The 17,629-nt window shown below is 25.4% G+C and overlaps 2 long non-coding RNA genes and 2 other non-coding genes across 4 annotated transcripts; 1 reads left to right on the top strand and 3 right to left on the bottom strand.

Annotated features, from left to right (window-relative positions):
• Nucleotides 1-942: 942 nt before the first annotated feature.
• On the bottom strand, nucleotides 943-3,129 carry LOC114187031. Its single transcript, XR_003605183.1, has 3 exons — nucleotides 3,023-3,129; nucleotides 2,653-2,761; nucleotides 943-1,086 (listed from the first exon to the last, which is right to left on the bottom strand). It is a non-coding gene; the product is annotated as an uncharacterized LOC114187031 (long non-coding RNA).
• Nucleotides 3,130-5,375: 2,246 nt separating this feature from the next.
• On the bottom strand, nucleotides 5,376-5,462 carry LOC114189329. The gene has a single exon (XR_003605633.1). It is a non-coding gene; the product is annotated as a small nucleolar RNA snoR31 (small nucleolar RNA).
• Nucleotides 5,463-5,767: 305 nt separating this feature from the next.
• LOC114189292 lies at nucleotides 5,768-5,852 on the bottom strand. The gene has a single exon (XR_003605598.1). It is a non-coding gene; the product is annotated as a small nucleolar RNA SNORD25 (small nucleolar RNA).
• A 7,217-nt stretch (nucleotides 5,853-13,069) lies between these two features.
• Nucleotides 13,070-14,671, top strand: LOC114187040. The gene is made up of 3 exons (XR_003605185.1): nucleotides 13,070-13,153; nucleotides 13,262-13,331; nucleotides 14,450-14,671. It is a non-coding gene; the product is annotated as an uncharacterized LOC114187040 (long non-coding RNA).
• The last annotated feature ends 2,958 nt before the right edge of the window (nucleotides 14,672-17,629 follow it).

Here is a 17,629-nt window from a genome sequence, read left to right as displayed (position 1 = left end):
ATTCGGTTCACCTAGAAGAACCTGACTCACTCGGGTTGAAACTGTGGTGAGCTGGGTTGGCTTACCAACCCGCAAATAAAGGATCACACAAATTTTTTTTGATAAGTTTGGCTTTGTATTTAGATCAGGTTAGATTATTTTTTCAGCTAACACACAGATAATTTGTATTTTTGTGATTTCGGTTTGTATTTGTATCGTATTAAAGTTTATTTAGATTTTAATTAGAATTATAATTTAGTTTTAACTAAAAAAAAATAAAATAAAAATTATATTTTTTTAATTAAGTGAGTTTAACCCACCAACCCGTAGTAGGTTAGACCAGATTTAAAAATTTTAGACTTACTAATAAATGAGTCATATTAAGTTGGGTCACTAAATAAATGGATCGAGTTTCACTCATTAAGTTGGGTCACATATTAAGTTGGGTTACTCATTAAGTTGAGTCACTAAATGAGTCAAATGACATGATTTCACATTTCTAAAGTAAATGAGTTGCTTAATAATTATTTTATTTGGGTTTGCGTTTCCATTATAGTCCTGAAGAATGGTGGAATAAGTTTGTGTGGGAGTTACAAATTGTTTAATAACTTACTCATTAAGAATAAGTCTTTTTTTACTATAGAAGATTCAATACATCAATTAGGTGGAACACATTATTAGAAAAATACAATTTAATGACTAATTTTTTTAATAATTAAGGTTATTAATAACTGATTTTAAGTATTTAACGATCAATTTTCAGTCGTTAAATTGTATTTTTCTAATAACTGAAAAATAAGTTATGAAGGTTGAAGATATTTATGGGATAGTCTTAAATTTTAGAAATAATGAATATGAGTATGTGATGATTATGTTTGGAGCGACTAATGATATATTTTAGTTTATGTATGGAATACGAATGTATCAATATATATAAAAAAAAAAAAAAAAGACCTTATCCAAATTTTATTCTCTTATTTTTTGCATGACAATAAGAAGACAGTATTGTCCTTAGTACAATTCAACGGCAGTGATCTGGTGGACATGGATGAGTATGATGACCTGAATAGTCTACATGTATATCCTCTACCATCACCCTTGAATTTTCTGCAAAAACAAAACAAATAAAAAAATTAAGTAAAAACACAATAATATTTTCAATCTTCTTCTTCTTTTCTGGTATATTTTTTATTGGTAAATTAGGGTTGAATTAATGGAGACATATTTAATTGAATTAGTCTACACTGAAGTTATATTTTTAAAACACGTTTTTATTTAAAATATATTGGTTTTCCATTTCTACGTGAAGGAAAAGAGTTTCTGGTAAAAAAGGATTGGACTAAGCTTTTATCCAGCCCAATCCTCTGCAACTATGGCCCGAATAAACCAACTTTATGCGGACATTTTTTATTTTAAGAATTAGTACTTTAATAATAAAAATAAAATAAAATATATATCTAAAAGAAACATAAATTATTTAAAAAAATAACATAATAGTCCAGATGAAATAAATTTTTTTAGATCGATTTTAAAATCTGTAAAAATTTCAAGAACCAAAACTTTTTAAAAGAACTGTTGTTACTGAATACAAAATTCATATATTTTTTAAATTAATAACGTATTTGAGATATATATATTTTTTAGTTTAGAAATCCAACTAAAAACTTTGAAATGATTAAAGAAACTATTATTTAATTAATATCATCACAAGAAGTAAATTTCAATTATTTTCTCAAATTTGTGATGATTATTTAAACTGTTAAATGTTTATGAGTATCTTAATAGGTGAAGAAAAAAAAAACGTTTTTTGAACAAACAATTATCACATAAAAAAAACACAGAAGGTATTTAATGCGTACTCTTCAATGTAATTTAAAATATATTTAATAAATTGAACTTAACAACAAAAACATTAAAATAATAAAATAAATACCAATTTATACATTTAAATTCACACATAAATAAAAATAAAAATAAAAATCTTATGAGAAGAAGATGAAAAATACGTATTATTTACTATCTATTTTTAATTTTAGTCAATATTAGTATTTATTTAATTTAAAAAATTATTTTTCGTTAAGAAATGAATAAAGTGATATCTAAATTTTTTTCTCTTTTAGTAGAATATTAGTATGTACTAGTACTTTAATTTGGATCACATATCAATATCGATATTATCTGTATCTCCCACTTTAGAATACTTTACTAATATTTATTGATGAGATACATAATAATATATGAAATAGTAGTACTTTTATGATGACAGTAATTTATAAGTTTTTATATTGATAACTTTAATTCATATTTTAATTTGGATTCACACAATAATAATCATATATTTATTATATTTTTAAAAATTATTTTACATTTCTCAATATGCATATATCATATATCATATCTTATTATTTTTAAAATAAATTTATCGACGTATAGATATATGTCATATATATTATATCCGATACACGTATCGTATCCGTACATTATAAATAGTATATCCTTTAAATATTTAGTCACTTCATAACAAGCAAATATTTCAATAAAAAAACTACGTATAAACCTTTTAGAGTTTTACCTTTAAACATTTTTTTTTAATTATTTTTAAATCTAACACATATATTTTACTTTTGGTGAAAAGAAAATAAAAGAGATTAAAAATAATACGTAGAGAATTACCAGAAAAATTTGACACTTGGTTGACTTGGGGGCATGATTCTGGGTTCCTTGTCCAACCAATGATTAGTTTGCTCAATTTTTGAGACTAATACAATGTTCTTCACTGTGTCTGCATAAGTTTTTGGATCAATAAAAAATATTAAAATTCACAAAATTTAATGGTGTTTAACCACCCTCTGTTTGAGTTTTTGTTTTTGTTTTTTGTTTTGGATTACGATCAAAATATATATGTTAAGAAAAATGTTATCTTTTTCCTAAACGCAGAAAGAAAGAACTTAATCTCTTGATTTAGCAGAGTATGAACATTTTATTAAAAAAAAAAAAAAGAACATTAAGAGAGAGAGAAGGTTTATAGAATATGAATGTATACCTGTGGGAATGACACGACCAAAGGAAGGAACAGCAAAAGCACAAAAAACAGCGATGAAACAAAGGACTAAGAAACCTGAAGAAGCCATTGCTAACTTTTCTGAGAAATTGTTGATTCAATTCACTGCAGGGTTACAGTGATGACTTTGTGAGGTATAAATAAGGGCTTCTGAAGTTTCTGTGTAATAAATAACTTAATGTCAATTTCAGTATTAATGCTCTTGGCCTCTTAACGTACGTGTCTCCAAAACTACCTTGTTTATCGATAACAATTTAATTTTTTTAATAAATCAAATAATTATCTTACAAGTGACTGATAATTATTAATTAATTAATGAATTAATTAATAAATGTGAAAAGTCAAAAATAAAATTTATGATTTTTACGAATTTTTTTGTTGTATAATATAATTTAGATTTAAAAAAAGTCAAAAATTTTAATACTTCTATTAAAAAAAATTGTATTCTTCATTTGGAAATATCATTTTATTTAACGTAGTGAGTAAAGATACCAAATAAAATCTTGTAAGAAGTATTGTTTGAATTTGTCTTCGTAATTTGAAGAGAATTTTGTTATTAATTAAGTATGAATATGGAAAATTCCTAACTTTGTCAATTGAGTATATATATATATATATATATATATATATATATATATATATATATATATATATATATATATATATATATATATATATATATATATATATATATATATATATACTCTGTTTTTTTCATATTTATCATGGTATCGTTCACATCATATCTTCGTTCCGCTTAAATTATTAAAATATTCACAATTAATTAATTTAATAAATTTTATGCAATTATATTCAAATGATGTATATTAATTAAATATTTTTTATGTTTCACATTTGAATATTATATTCTTTTTTAATAATTTTATTTATTGTATATTTTCTTTTCACATAAAAATATTTATTAGTATGAATACAAGTATTTAATAACATAATCCTATAGAAAATTTATTTTCCTTTTCCTTACTTTATTTTTATTATTATTAATTTTTGTTTTAACTAAAACAATTCTCATTTTTAAAATTTTTACTCTTCTATTATTAATGTCTGTTTGATTTGAAAAATTTGAAGAAATCTTTTTTATTTTGTTAAAATAATTTTTATTATTTTTCAATTATATTTATTATATTAATAGTTGTTTTATTTAAAGAAATTTTTTTCATCCTGATTTCTTAACCATTTTTATTATTATTTATATTTGTTTTATTTAAATAACTTTTTATTTCATTAAAACAAATTTTATTATTTTTTAACAATTGAATTATGTTAATATTTTAAAAGTTTTCTAATATCTCTAAAATATATTTCATTTTATTATACAATTAACTAAAGATTAATTATTATTGTCTGGTTCCATTCGATAGCCTATGTTTATAAAACATATATAATAATTTTGTAATATTTTTATTTATTATTTATTTATGTAATAATTTTTTGATATTTTTATTTATCATTTACTTTTATCATATAAATTATTATTTTAATATATTTTATAAAATTATTTTTTATTTTCTAATATAAACAAATTTTATTTACTATAATATTAAAATTAGAGAAATAATTGATTGACATCCATATTTGACTATTTTTTTTATCACCTTCATAATTTAATTTGTCTTAAGTTACAAGTCAAATGTAGGTGTCAACCTATCATTTCTCTTAAAATTAATGTAATTATTATGAACTTTCCATTATTATCCACAGCATATCAAAATTTTAAAAAATTAAATTTATGTAAAATTTTATTATTGTTAATTTAATATTCCAAATAATTCTCGTTATTTTGATTAAATAATATATTATAAGTTTTAATAATATATAAAAAATAGATTCACTAAAATTAAAAAATATAAAAAAATATTCAAATTAAAATATATTTTAATGTATATTTACTTTTTGCAATCACTTCAAAACCAAATTACTTTTAACTTTAGTTTCCAACCATAAAAATTCAAAATCATATATAAAATATCCTTAGTTTGTTATTAATCAAAATAATGTTAACTTAATCTTAATTTGCCAATTGTTCACTTCATGTGCGGACATAAAAAAAATTCAAGATTCAAGGAACATGAAAGGAAATCCAGCTGCTACAAATATAGAGACAACTCCATCAGATTCACTACTTTAAGAGTGGTCTAGTAAATGTAAAAGCAATTGTGCAAACCAGAAAAAAAAAGCATAAATCAAAGGTTCTCTAACCAAGACTCAGTTCTATTTATTTAGGCTCCTAAACACTCCAACCCAAAAAAGACCTTGAATCAATTCACTACACACAACTTTTCAATATAAAAAGAAAAAATATGTAGAAAACCAAGTAGATTCAGAAGCATAAAGAATTGTTTACAATCACTAAGATATCTCAGATCAAGTGTTGGATTATACTTTGCTTCATCACAATCTGCCATGGTACATAATATTTCAAACAAAACTTCAAACACAGTAACATTCAGAACACATTAGAAAGAGAATTAGATCTTCTGATAGATAACAATTCAATGTCAAGACTTTCAAAACACAATTCTCAATAGCCAAATTATATTGATCTAAAATCATCAACTCCAAATTTTCCAAACACTTGCCACACTCTTTGAGAACATCCATCAAATTTAAAGCCATTATAACTCACACAAATTAAACATGAAGAATCCTAATCGTACACAGTTGACAAGCAAAAACAATTGATAAACTCCGAAAGAACACAAACATAATAACTCAGTCCCTTAGATGTTCATTAACGGTTGCGATCATACCCGCAACTCATTACAGGTCTGTAAGACTCGTCACAGTTAAAAATAACAAACACCCATTTCATCAATCTGCAAATAAATGTAGAAATCAAGATTGAAAATTTAACTGCACCAGAGATCCCAAAACAACAGACAAAGAAGAAAAAATAGGTTTTTCCTGAGAGGCAAGAAAGAGAATCACAAAAGCTAGGGTTTATAATACACAAAAATAATACGAAAAGATTTCAGCACAGAGGATCAGAAGAAAAAAACCCTAATTTGAGTTGAAGTGGTTAAGGGTCGAGTTATGGTTTATATAAAGAACTCGCATACGTGGTCTAACCAGCCCAACTAATTTGGGCTTTGACTCCTAAAATATTACTTCGGCCCAAATGAAGGATTTGATATTGCTTTTTCAAGTATTTTTTTGTTATTTTCTTAATATAATTTAAATATCAATTTTATGCTTAAAAAAGTATAACCATCGTGGAAAAAAAATTAGGCTAAATATAATGATTCATTATTATTAAAGTGCTTGTTCTATTTAATGCTCTGTGTATGTATAAGTACAGTTCAATTGTTAGGTGCTATTAGTATAAAAAGTATGTGGTGAATCAATTACAACTTTTTGTTAATATATTCAATAAAATATATTTCTAAAAATAAGAATATTATCATACATCATAGTTCAGCATAAGTGTGAGCTTTTATAGAATCTCTACATGTGTTGAATTTCTATGAATAAAATCAAGATGAAAAATATTAAAATATGCTATTAGTACATATTTTCTCTCGTTAATGGTTTGTTTGTGTAGCTATAAAAAGTAAAAGTAACTATTTTACTTCCAATACAATTTATTTTTACAATAATTGGTTTCCCTCTTAAACTAATTTATTTCATACTAAAATAGTATTAACTTGATTTAAATGTTAGGAAATATAAGTTAGTATTACTTGTGTGAACTTCGGCTAATGTCGTCTAACATACGTAGCTTTTCTGTTCAGTCCACGTTTTTTTTTTTCAAGAAACTAATGTTTTTGTCTTTTTCTTTTATTCTATAAAATGTATTTGTTGGGTTTGCTTCATATATTGGATTGGGAACTTCTCCCTTCCAACATTTTTTCTCCATCCTCACATTTTAGTTAAAAATTAATACATTTTTTCTCTTATTTAAAGCACATTAAAGGACTTTTATCTTCAAAATTTTTAACCTAGCTCTTGAGTCACTGTTTCCTTTCACTCCACACAAGCAACCCCTCCTTTTCATGTAAGTAATTTTTTATTTTTAATTTGTATTGTATTATGTTTAAGGATAGTTTAGATGTTGATCTCTTTATGATTTATGACTTTATGATTTATGACTTGTAGTGATTAATTTGCTCGGACCGCATTGCATGTGGAAGAGAAATGTTTGGAGGTGCATGAAGAAGCTCCCATTGGACTTAGTTTGTTATGTCTTAAATGGCTATTACTTTCTGCAACCCTATACTCTTCTCATACAACCCCATTTTATTCAAATATCCATTTTGTGTTTTATATTTTATATTTTTTTGAAGATAAAAAAAACTCCAATTTTTCGTGAATTTGAGCTCCCGTTTTTGGAAAAATATATTGTTGGAGATAAAAAATTAACAATTGGGCATTTTCAATTCATGATAAAAATTCAACAACAAAAAAAGCGATGACTAATTGTTTTAAAATCATTTAAGTAAATATTATGTTTAGAGTTTAAGTACGAATGAGATACTTTTCTTGTTTATCCATTGATGTCGCAGAGAACACAAACCACATTTTGAAATAATAATTTGTTGGGTTTGAACGGAACAAAACAAAAGAAGTATCCTTGGTATTTTACGTGGAATATCCAATATCTCTTTTTCTCTAACTTGGTTTGCAAAATTCTAAACGTCTTCTCAGCTCTATTATCCATAACCAAAATAGTGGTCAAATGTCTCAAATTAGGAAATTGAAGTGAATTGTCACGAAAATATCAACAAAAAAACGTTTTGACCTTATCCTCCAAAAACACCACCAATTAATGTGAACCATATCTTGGTGCAAATTCAAGTTTACAAAATAACAATTTCTTTTTCTTTTTTTCAGGAATTTGTATCTTCTGGAACTGATGCACAACCTCCCATGTTGAATTATTGTTTCAACATCTTTTCAAACCTTCTTATCCCCACATTTCTCTAGGCTATAATAAAGGTGTGAGATATTTATTGATTTTTCTTTATTATATAAATTGGAAAAAAAATGTTGAAAAGAATAGCGTTTACTTTTAGAGTTTTTTCATTAGTCTCCAATTATTGGTTAAGGTTATATATACATATAATTAATCACATATTACAATTTTGTTAGCATCTTGGTGCGACATACGACATGCAACAAGAACACAAACACAAATAAAGAGTAATTAATTGGGAAAATATGATGTGTAGTGTGATTGAGATTCGACATATTGTGATTAACTAAGTAATTGCTTCGTTTTCACTAATAAAGTTATTGATACAATACTGAACCAATGTAATCCACACAAGTGTCAATTATTTAAGCGTAAAAGTTCATTAATGACATAAGACCAAATGTGATGAAATTGAAGTTGAAGTTGAAGTTCAACCACACAATATTACTAATGGCTTATCTATCTCATAATTTTATAATAAACATGAATAGAGTTATATTGTAATGTTCAAAGTCATTGTCCAAAGAAAGGGAAAACTCTAATCTAATCGAAGTTCTTACAATGTTTTTGTGTCGATGTGAGTGGTTTTGCACACGCAACTGCATCGTGTCGCCGCACGCTAGTGGAATTATTGACCCATGTGAGAGAGATCGTTTTGGAGTTTGTCAAACCAACCAATTTCTTTTTTTTAATTTTAGTTTTATTGAAAGTGGATTTGTGTAAAGACACCCCTTGTGATGATCACACTAAAAAAGACAAAATAAAATAATAGATGTGACAAAAGAGGGAAAATATTAAAGGTGAAAAAGAAAAAAAAAGATTTCGTTTTCAATGACTTAATTTTTTTTAATTTGAAAATTGATGTAATTGTCAATGGTGAAGGAATGCAACTTCTTACGCAACATATGGTTTATATGTTTGGTTTTATATGATCTAACCTATTATTAGAATTCCCAAATTATTTCACCCACTACCCGAAATGCATTAGTAAACAAATTCACTCATTTAATTGCGTCAAGACGAAACTGCGTCACAAAAAAAACTTGTAGAATTTTCTTTTTGGAATTAAAAGGAGATATTTAAAGTATTCGTTGTTCGGTCTCTTCAAGCAATGTACGTGGTGAGATAGTTGTTTTATGTTATTTTTGACATTCAAACAAAATTTTACAGTTATTTTATATTTATTAATGTTTTTTATTTTATGAAAATATAAAGAGTAATAAATTCTACATATAAATATACATCCTAATATCTTAAATAATTAAAAGCGGGAGCGTATTTGAAAATAATATATAAATTTAAATTTCTGGTCTTTTTTCTGATAGAAAATAAAGAAAAGAATAGAATAATAGATAATGTGCTCTAAGATGAGACCATAACCCCTTATGTAACCTCTGACGATTACTTTTCTTAAAAATAATATTTTCTAATTTGTCTCCGTCATCAAATTAAAATACCATGAATATTTACACAATTAATATTTTCATAATATAATTATAAGCTCTTAATCATATATATATATAATTAATCAGACCACTTTATTAAATTAACTAATAAAATATAACGATCCTAGCAAATTTAATTATATATAATTTTTTAGATAACTATTTTACCTTTGAAAATGAATTGTCAAGTGACTATTATGATATTAAAAATATATTTAAAAATGAATAAACAAATTTTAGTTATACATCTATATGACGTGGATGATAAACTATTTTAAAATGTTATAATCGCTTAAAGAACTTTCATTTTTTTTTCTAAAAAACAAAACTTCATATATATATATATATATATATATATATATATATATATATATATATATATATATATATATATATATATATATATATATATATATATATATATTTAATTGGTATCAGTGTTAGTCGTGTAATTTCCATAAAAAAACTCGAGTTAGCATGATTAAACATTATACTTTTGTCACATCACGTAAGAATAGGATTTTCATAGTTTTTAGAAAAATAGCTTGAATGGTGAATCTTAAACTTTTAAATTTATAAGTTTTAAGTTGGCAAATTACACAAATAATTATTTTATTCTTTGTCTTATAAACTTATTACCATTTTAGGATTAATTTCTCAAAGTGTTTTTTTTTCTTTTTCTAAATTTATGAGAACAAAGTACGCGATCTTTGTGGAGTTTAAAAGTATGCACTATATGTGGATATTAAATATATGCATTTGATGCTTCATATATTCTTTAATCCTTATGAAAATAGATATACATTTATATTGAATCTTAATTTCATTAAAAATATATTGAATATAATTATATGATTATTTAAATTAACTTGTTTTGCGTTAACTATTGTGATTTATATAAAAGATAAACAAGGTTGTAAACAATTAACTGTCCAAGACCAACTTAAAACTGATGAACATCTTATTTTATTTTATTTTTAAAAACTCTTAATATTATATATATATATATATATATATATATATATATATATATATATATATATATATATATATATATATATATATATATATATATATATATATATATCACCTTGAAAATGGGGAGAGTCTCTTGTTGTGATAAACAGTTTAAAGTAAAGAGAAGTTGATGTGCTCCATTATTGGGGGTTTGGCATAGAATCTTTGATTCCAATGAGAAAGTTGGAAAGTTAAAACTTTATCGTGTTCATACAAATCACTTTCTTCTTTACTATTTGTTTATATTAACTAGTTTCATCATTGACACAATCCTATTAGGAGGTATATAAAGAAGAGAATAGAAAATGTCAAGATTGACAAGTTCTTCTTGGCATAATACAAAAAATTCCACACATTGTTTTCAATTAAACTTTGCAAGTTGGGTTCCCCCATTTTCTACCATCTCATTAATTTCCACTAATCAAATACCGTCTTTCATGGCTTTATTCTAAGAACAATGCCACACTTGATGCTTCAAAAATTACACCTTTAATTTGTCAACATTAACATGCAAAACATATCCTCGTAGGTGAAGGATGTTAGATTATGTACCCAAGCAGATCAGTAACAATGAACAATAAATCCTGAGTAATTGTCAATATCCTATAAAGCTATATTCAGTTTTTCTTTTTCTGTTTTGACGGAAATGAAGATAAAGAAAAAAAGAAATAATTAATAAACCCTTCTAGTTATAGTGTCAGTTATCTTGAACCTCAAGAAATATGGATTATACAGATGAGAAATTTGACACCAGTTTAACCCAAAATTTTAAAGGCAGATAATTTATAAGTATTTCATCTTATATAGTGTTTAATTTTGTAAATTCTACTAATATGAGACTTTGACTTATACTTAAATTATTTCTAACACTTAGTTATAAATATAATTAATTAGATCATTTTAAAATTTTAGCTAATAATATAATGATTCTAAGATATTTAATTTTATATATATATATATATATATATATATATATATATATATATATATATATATATTATGAAATTGTCTTATCTCAATTCATTTGGAATTTTCAACACATCTCCTCACCTTGATGTATATACATCTTGTGCGTGAGACTATATATTAATGGATGGTCCGATAGCGGCTCGATAAAGGATGAAACTATATGTTTAACAAACACAATTCTTGCTAGAATATACTTTAAACAATGACTCAAATAGCATATTAAATAATAAATTTTAAGTCTAGTCCAACCTCACAAAACTGACTTGTAAGATAAGATTTACATCTATTTATATATTATGAAATTATCTTATCTTAGTTGATGTGAGACTTCCAACAATTTTCACTTGAAGTAAAATTTTTCATTTCACAATTTTCTTACACGTGCTTTTTACATTACACCTTCATTCATGATTCATGACTTACAAATTCAATAATTCTTCTAGAATGGCAAAAAGTTGCAAAGACATGAAGGATAATAAGTTAAAAAAATAATTGAGGTATAAGCATATGTAGTTGTGGGTTATTGGGATATGATTGTTTATTTATCTTGCCATGCTTTGGCTGTTCTTGCAAAAGCAATTATGTATATGCATGTGTTATTCATTAATTGCTCAACCATGCTACTTTTCACTCCCTTCAGACACACACGTTGTTTCAAGCTTTGTTCTAAGAAAGCAACAAAATATGTCCCCTCCACAAACCACTTCATGTCATTGTTAGCTGTCAAATGGCTCCACGTGATATCATTTTAACTTATCATCTAATAATTTCTCTTCCTTTACATTTTAAATAAGTTTAACTCCTTCTTTTCACTCAATTAAATAAATAAATATTAAATAAAAATCTTACAAACAATTAAATATAATTATAAATATATATATATATATATATATATATATATATATATATATATATATATATATATATATATATATATATATATATATATATATATATATATATATATATAATTACAGCATCTAAATGTGGTGTCCCATCGCCCTATCTAAATGTACTGCATGTCCTTCTTGAGGACAACAAATTGATAAGATCAGGTAGATAAAGAAATTTCCTCACTATTGTAGGGCGCATAAGTTAAACACATAAATATTAGATTATAATTATTGTGTTTTTTTTTTCATTTAGAAAATGTTTGAGTGATATTGATTGAAACCTTTTTTCACTCCTATTTGATAACAACTAATTTTAATATTTTTTTTCATTAAATTATTTAATTTATATTTTAACTAAATATTTTATTATTAAAAACAGTTCTAATGTGAGTATTGCTTTCAATGAGGAATTCAAAATACTTTTTTTTTTCAAAAGAATTTAGATGAGTTGGCCGTGGGAATTAAGGTTGAGAAAAAAAACATTAAACAGTGTTCATATATTTTATTTATTCATTAACAACGTTGTCATTAGTCCTAATCGAATTTTCCTTAAATGATTTTTTTAGTGACTAAATTTTTATTGATAATTTTTTAAATAAAATAAAAGGGATAAATTGAATAATTATTCAATATTATTAAAAGACCATTTTTCTGTTTTAAAGAGGGTTGGACTAGTTTGGTAAAATATCCAAAAGCAGCCCACTTTTACTTCTTGACTCCCTTTCCAGTCACTAACTCTCATTTTTGTGTCCTTTTACAAAAGTAGTTCTCTCTTTTCTCCCCCTACTAAAGCAAAAACTCTGGTAGGACTTGAGTCATATTCTTCTCTGAGCTAGTTGAGCTCATTTTCTTTCACGTAAGTTGAACCCCAACTTCTACTTTCTCTTTTCCAAGCTCTTTTGCTCTGGTTCAATCTTGGGTTCTTCCTAGAACCTCACTTTCGTCTAGTATTTGTGTTTTTCAGCTCTGGTTTGTCCTTGGTGCTGTTATGCTCGTTCGTGGGAGCGTGTTTTGTTCGACTAGTATCTGTCCAAGTAAGGGAAGCTAGAGTTCTCACGTTTCTTGAAGTATCTTGTATGTTTTGGTTCTATTTTATGTTCAAGATGCATGTTTGATGTTTGTGATTGTATAAGAATGAGCCTGGATGTGATTTGTGTTGGTTTTCTAGTTTGCATGCATGAGCAGGAGAGAATCCTACTGTTTTTCGTCCAAGCAAGTCACCATCACCTGAGCGAATATAGCAGAAACACACCCCTGGTTCTGTTGGAGTTGTTGCTCAGGCGACGAGCTTCTGTATTGAGCGACAAGTAATTTCATTTAGGCGAGAAGATCTCGCTTAAGCGAGAACTCGTAAAAACTTGCAGTGCTCCTTGTTTGCAATCTCACCTAGGTAAGAGCTTTTAGCTTGAGTGACAGATTTTTGTCGCTTGAGCGAGAGCTCTTTAGCTTAAGTGAGATTGACAGTAGAATTATTGAATGTTTGTGTGTTTTCATGATTGATTGGTTTACTTTTATTTAAAGCATGGAGTATGTGAATATGCTTAATTATGGATTTTATGAACTGAAATTAGTGTGCTTGGCATGAGATGAATCACAAATTGGCTGGTTGGTTGAGTATTGGTATGGGATTATGATGTTTCAAGACAACATGTAGTTTTGGTGTGAGAAACATGAATGTGGTATGAGTTAGATGTAATTCCATCAGACTCTCAGTGAGATCTCATGGTGGTGTTGTAGTGTATATAATCAGGTAAGGATTCAAGCAAGGTTGCATCCCGAAACTCTAAAAAATCAATTAGTCTCACATAAAATAGACTGATTCAAATGGTTTTAGATGATCATGGACTAACCTTGTGTGTGGTAGGATGAAACTCATTGGCAATGACTCTGCAGAGCAGTAGAGGCCACCACAAGTATAAACATCAAGTGAATCTGATCTCATTATATGTATCTATATAATTGAGTCATAGAGCCATGTTGTTTGCTATCACATGTTTTGGGTGCTTACTGTTTTTGTTGTCTATTTTGCTTGTTTATATATATGTATGATGAAAATTTTCTTTTATCTCTAACTTACCCTTTCCGTTTGGTTGACTGTTTTCTTGTTTAGCTTTCCTTTTTGCAATGATCACCAAATTTTTTGGTGTGACAGGTGTGAAAATCCTTGGCAATCGCAATGAAGATGGAAATGCTGCAGTCTAGTTGCCCACGTTGGTTTAGGCTCATTGTTGAGCCCTTTTGAAGTATTGTTTTTATTGTAATTCTTTGCTCTCTGTAAGCAAGTCTTTTGGACAACTACCAAATGTTTTGATTCTATTATGTTATTGACATAGTTTTGTGCCTTAACTTTCCTACCGGTATTTATGGATGATTGTAATGGTTGATACCTATAAACTTCTTTTCGTGTGCTCTATTTGTATTATAAATGTGATGCTTCATTTATTAGAAATATTCTATTAAAAATGATTATATTTATACTAAATAATTTGTGAGCATTTATTTAGTGATAAGTAATATTTGAGGGTGTGGAGTTCATTTTTATTGAAAAATTCAAGCGTAAGTCTAAGTCTCATATCAAATAAAAATGAGAAAATTAAGTATTATATAAGAATGAAAATTCATAAACTCCTCGATTTAAGATTTTGGGTTATAGGTGATATCAATCCTTTTATATATGGATTAAGCTCATATTAGTGTTGAATTTCTCCGGTAATCCCTTCGAAAAAGACCAGACAATTTCTAAATTATATTTTAGGTTAAATTACCCTTTTGGTCCCTCTATTTGTCATGAAATTTCATTTTGGTCCTCGTGTTTTTCGTTGTCTCAATTTGGTCCTCATTTTCTTAAAAATGACTCAATTTGGTCCTCACCGTTAACTTTGACCAGACAGTGTTAAAGTCAATGCCACGTGTCAATTTCTGGTTTTTTTGAATTTTTTTAATATTTTTTGAATTTTTTTTTTTGAATTTTATTTTATTTTTGACACATGTCATTTCACCGTTGTGCCACGTGTCAACGTGACTCAATTTGGTCCCTATATTTGTTTTTAGTTTCAATTTAGTCCCAATTTTTGTAAAAATGAAGCAATATTGTCCCTCCTTAGATTGAGACTCAATTTAATCTTTGTATACAACTTATGATGATATTCTTAATAAAATTGACATTTTTATTAAATATTTATAGAAATATTTTTAAATAATTTTTTTTTTAGTTTTATTATTAAACAAAGTTAAACCCCAAACTTAATTTCAAAAATTAACAATTTTGTCATCATATATAAAGGCATCAAGTGTATCATATTATACAAACTTGGTAAAGATTAAAAATCAAATAACTTGTCACACATAAATTTAGGAACTAAATTTCAAGTTCAAAACAAAATCAAAGTCTAATGTTTTGTGTAGAATTTAAAGTTAATTTAAAATATTTATAGAAATATTTAATAAAAACGTTAATTTTAATAAGAATATCACCATAAGATTTATAAAAAAGTAAATTTAGTGTCAATTTGAGAAAGGACAATATTGCTTCATTTTTACAAAAATTGGGACTAAATTGAAACTAAAAATAAATATAAGGACCAAATTGAGTCACTTTGACACGTGGCACGACTGTGAAGTGACACGTGTCAAAAAGAAAAAAATTAAAAAAAAATAAAAAAAATTAAAAAATTAAAAAATTAAAAAAAAATATTAAAAAAATCAAAAAGACCAGAAATTGACATGTGGCGTTGACTTTAACACTGTCTGGTCAAAGTTAACGGTGGGGACCAAATTGAGTCATTTTTAAGAAAATGAGGACCAAATTGAGACAACAAAAAAAACACGATGACCAAAATAAAATTTCATGACAAATAGAGAGACCAAAAGGATAATTTAACCTATATTTTACTTTTCCAATTTAAAGTTGTATTGTGGCACCTGATAGATGATTATTTTTCTTTCAAGTGTACAACAATTTAAACGTAGGTAACTGACTTGAGAGAGTAAGACAAGGGTGGGTGGCAGGAAGCATTATTGAAGAGTGAGTAAGGGATTTGTATGGAATAAATGCAAAGCAAAAGTACATGTTTTTGTCATTTGTGTGGAAAATGGTGTGAGGGAGAGTTCATGACTTGAGTATATCCATTGGCAAGGATCAGGATAAAATGTTTTCCCTTCTCAGCTAAATACACCTGTCAAATCTTAAATATCTTCCACTTCATCTCATCTACTGTTTTAATAACTTAGGTAACACACAACATTCAATTTTTTAGTTCAATGGTTCATCAATGGAATTAAAGAAAAACTTAACTATCTATTTTGGGATGAAAGAAAGTAAAAATAAAAAATTTCAAATATTTATATCTATATATATACAATTTGTATTATTATATAAAAAATCATTTGTATTCATAATAAAATTATAAAAAATATTTATATATATTTTTATAAGTATAATTTTATTATTTTCTATTATCAAGAAAAATAATAACACAATACTTTTTACGAGTTATTTATATGTTTTATATATAAAGAGGATATATCTTTTTTGGTGTCCATAGTTTTTTATTTGTTTTACTTTTTAAACTAAAATCTATATATAAAGTAGATATTGTTTTTTGTGTCCATATTTTTATATTTGTTTATATTTTAAATAAAAGTTTTTAAATTTGTTTTAATAATTTTACCATTCCAATGTTTTTTTAAAATTTGATAAATTTTCTCATTTAACATTTTTTTGAACTTAATAATTTTTTAATTAAAAAATTATCTACACAAATAATTATAATTATTAATTTTATAGTTATAGTAATAAAGTACTATTATTAATTTTTATATTTTTCACTATCATAAAAAAAATAGATACACATACGTTACGTGTGTTTTAACTATTTCATAGTAAGAAAATACTTTTACTACTTATTCATAATAAAAATAGATGACGATTTTTCTTATATTTATTTTAATTATTTTTAATAAAATAAGGAAATTTTAATTCTTTTTGCATATTCGTTTGACTTTTTATTTTTAAAATGAATTACAGTTTAACCTTTTAATAAAAAAAAATATTTGTTTTTAAAGTAATTGATTGATTATTTAAATTTTATTTTTAAATGTAGTAAAATGTAAATAAAAATTGGAACAATTTTCAATATTGTTATTATTATTTACTAATATGAATTAAGTGTTAAGAATGTACCTATTATGCATCCATTGTAACCATTGCAAAATGATTTTTTAGGCTCTAATAGGAAATAGAAAATTATATCTTTTTATAGAATATTTTAATATTATTCAATAGATTTTGAAAAAAATTAATAAAAGCAATTTTCTTATGTTAAAAACTGAT

The sequence above is a fragment of the Vigna unguiculata genome, chromosome 6 (genome assembly GCF_004118075.2).
Source record: "Vigna unguiculata cultivar IT97K-499-35 chromosome 6, ASM411807v1, whole genome shotgun sequence".
NCBI lineage: Eukaryota > Viridiplantae > Streptophyta > Magnoliopsida > Fabales > Fabaceae > Vigna > Vigna unguiculata.
This window is presented reverse-complemented; position numbering and strand designations above follow the sequence as displayed.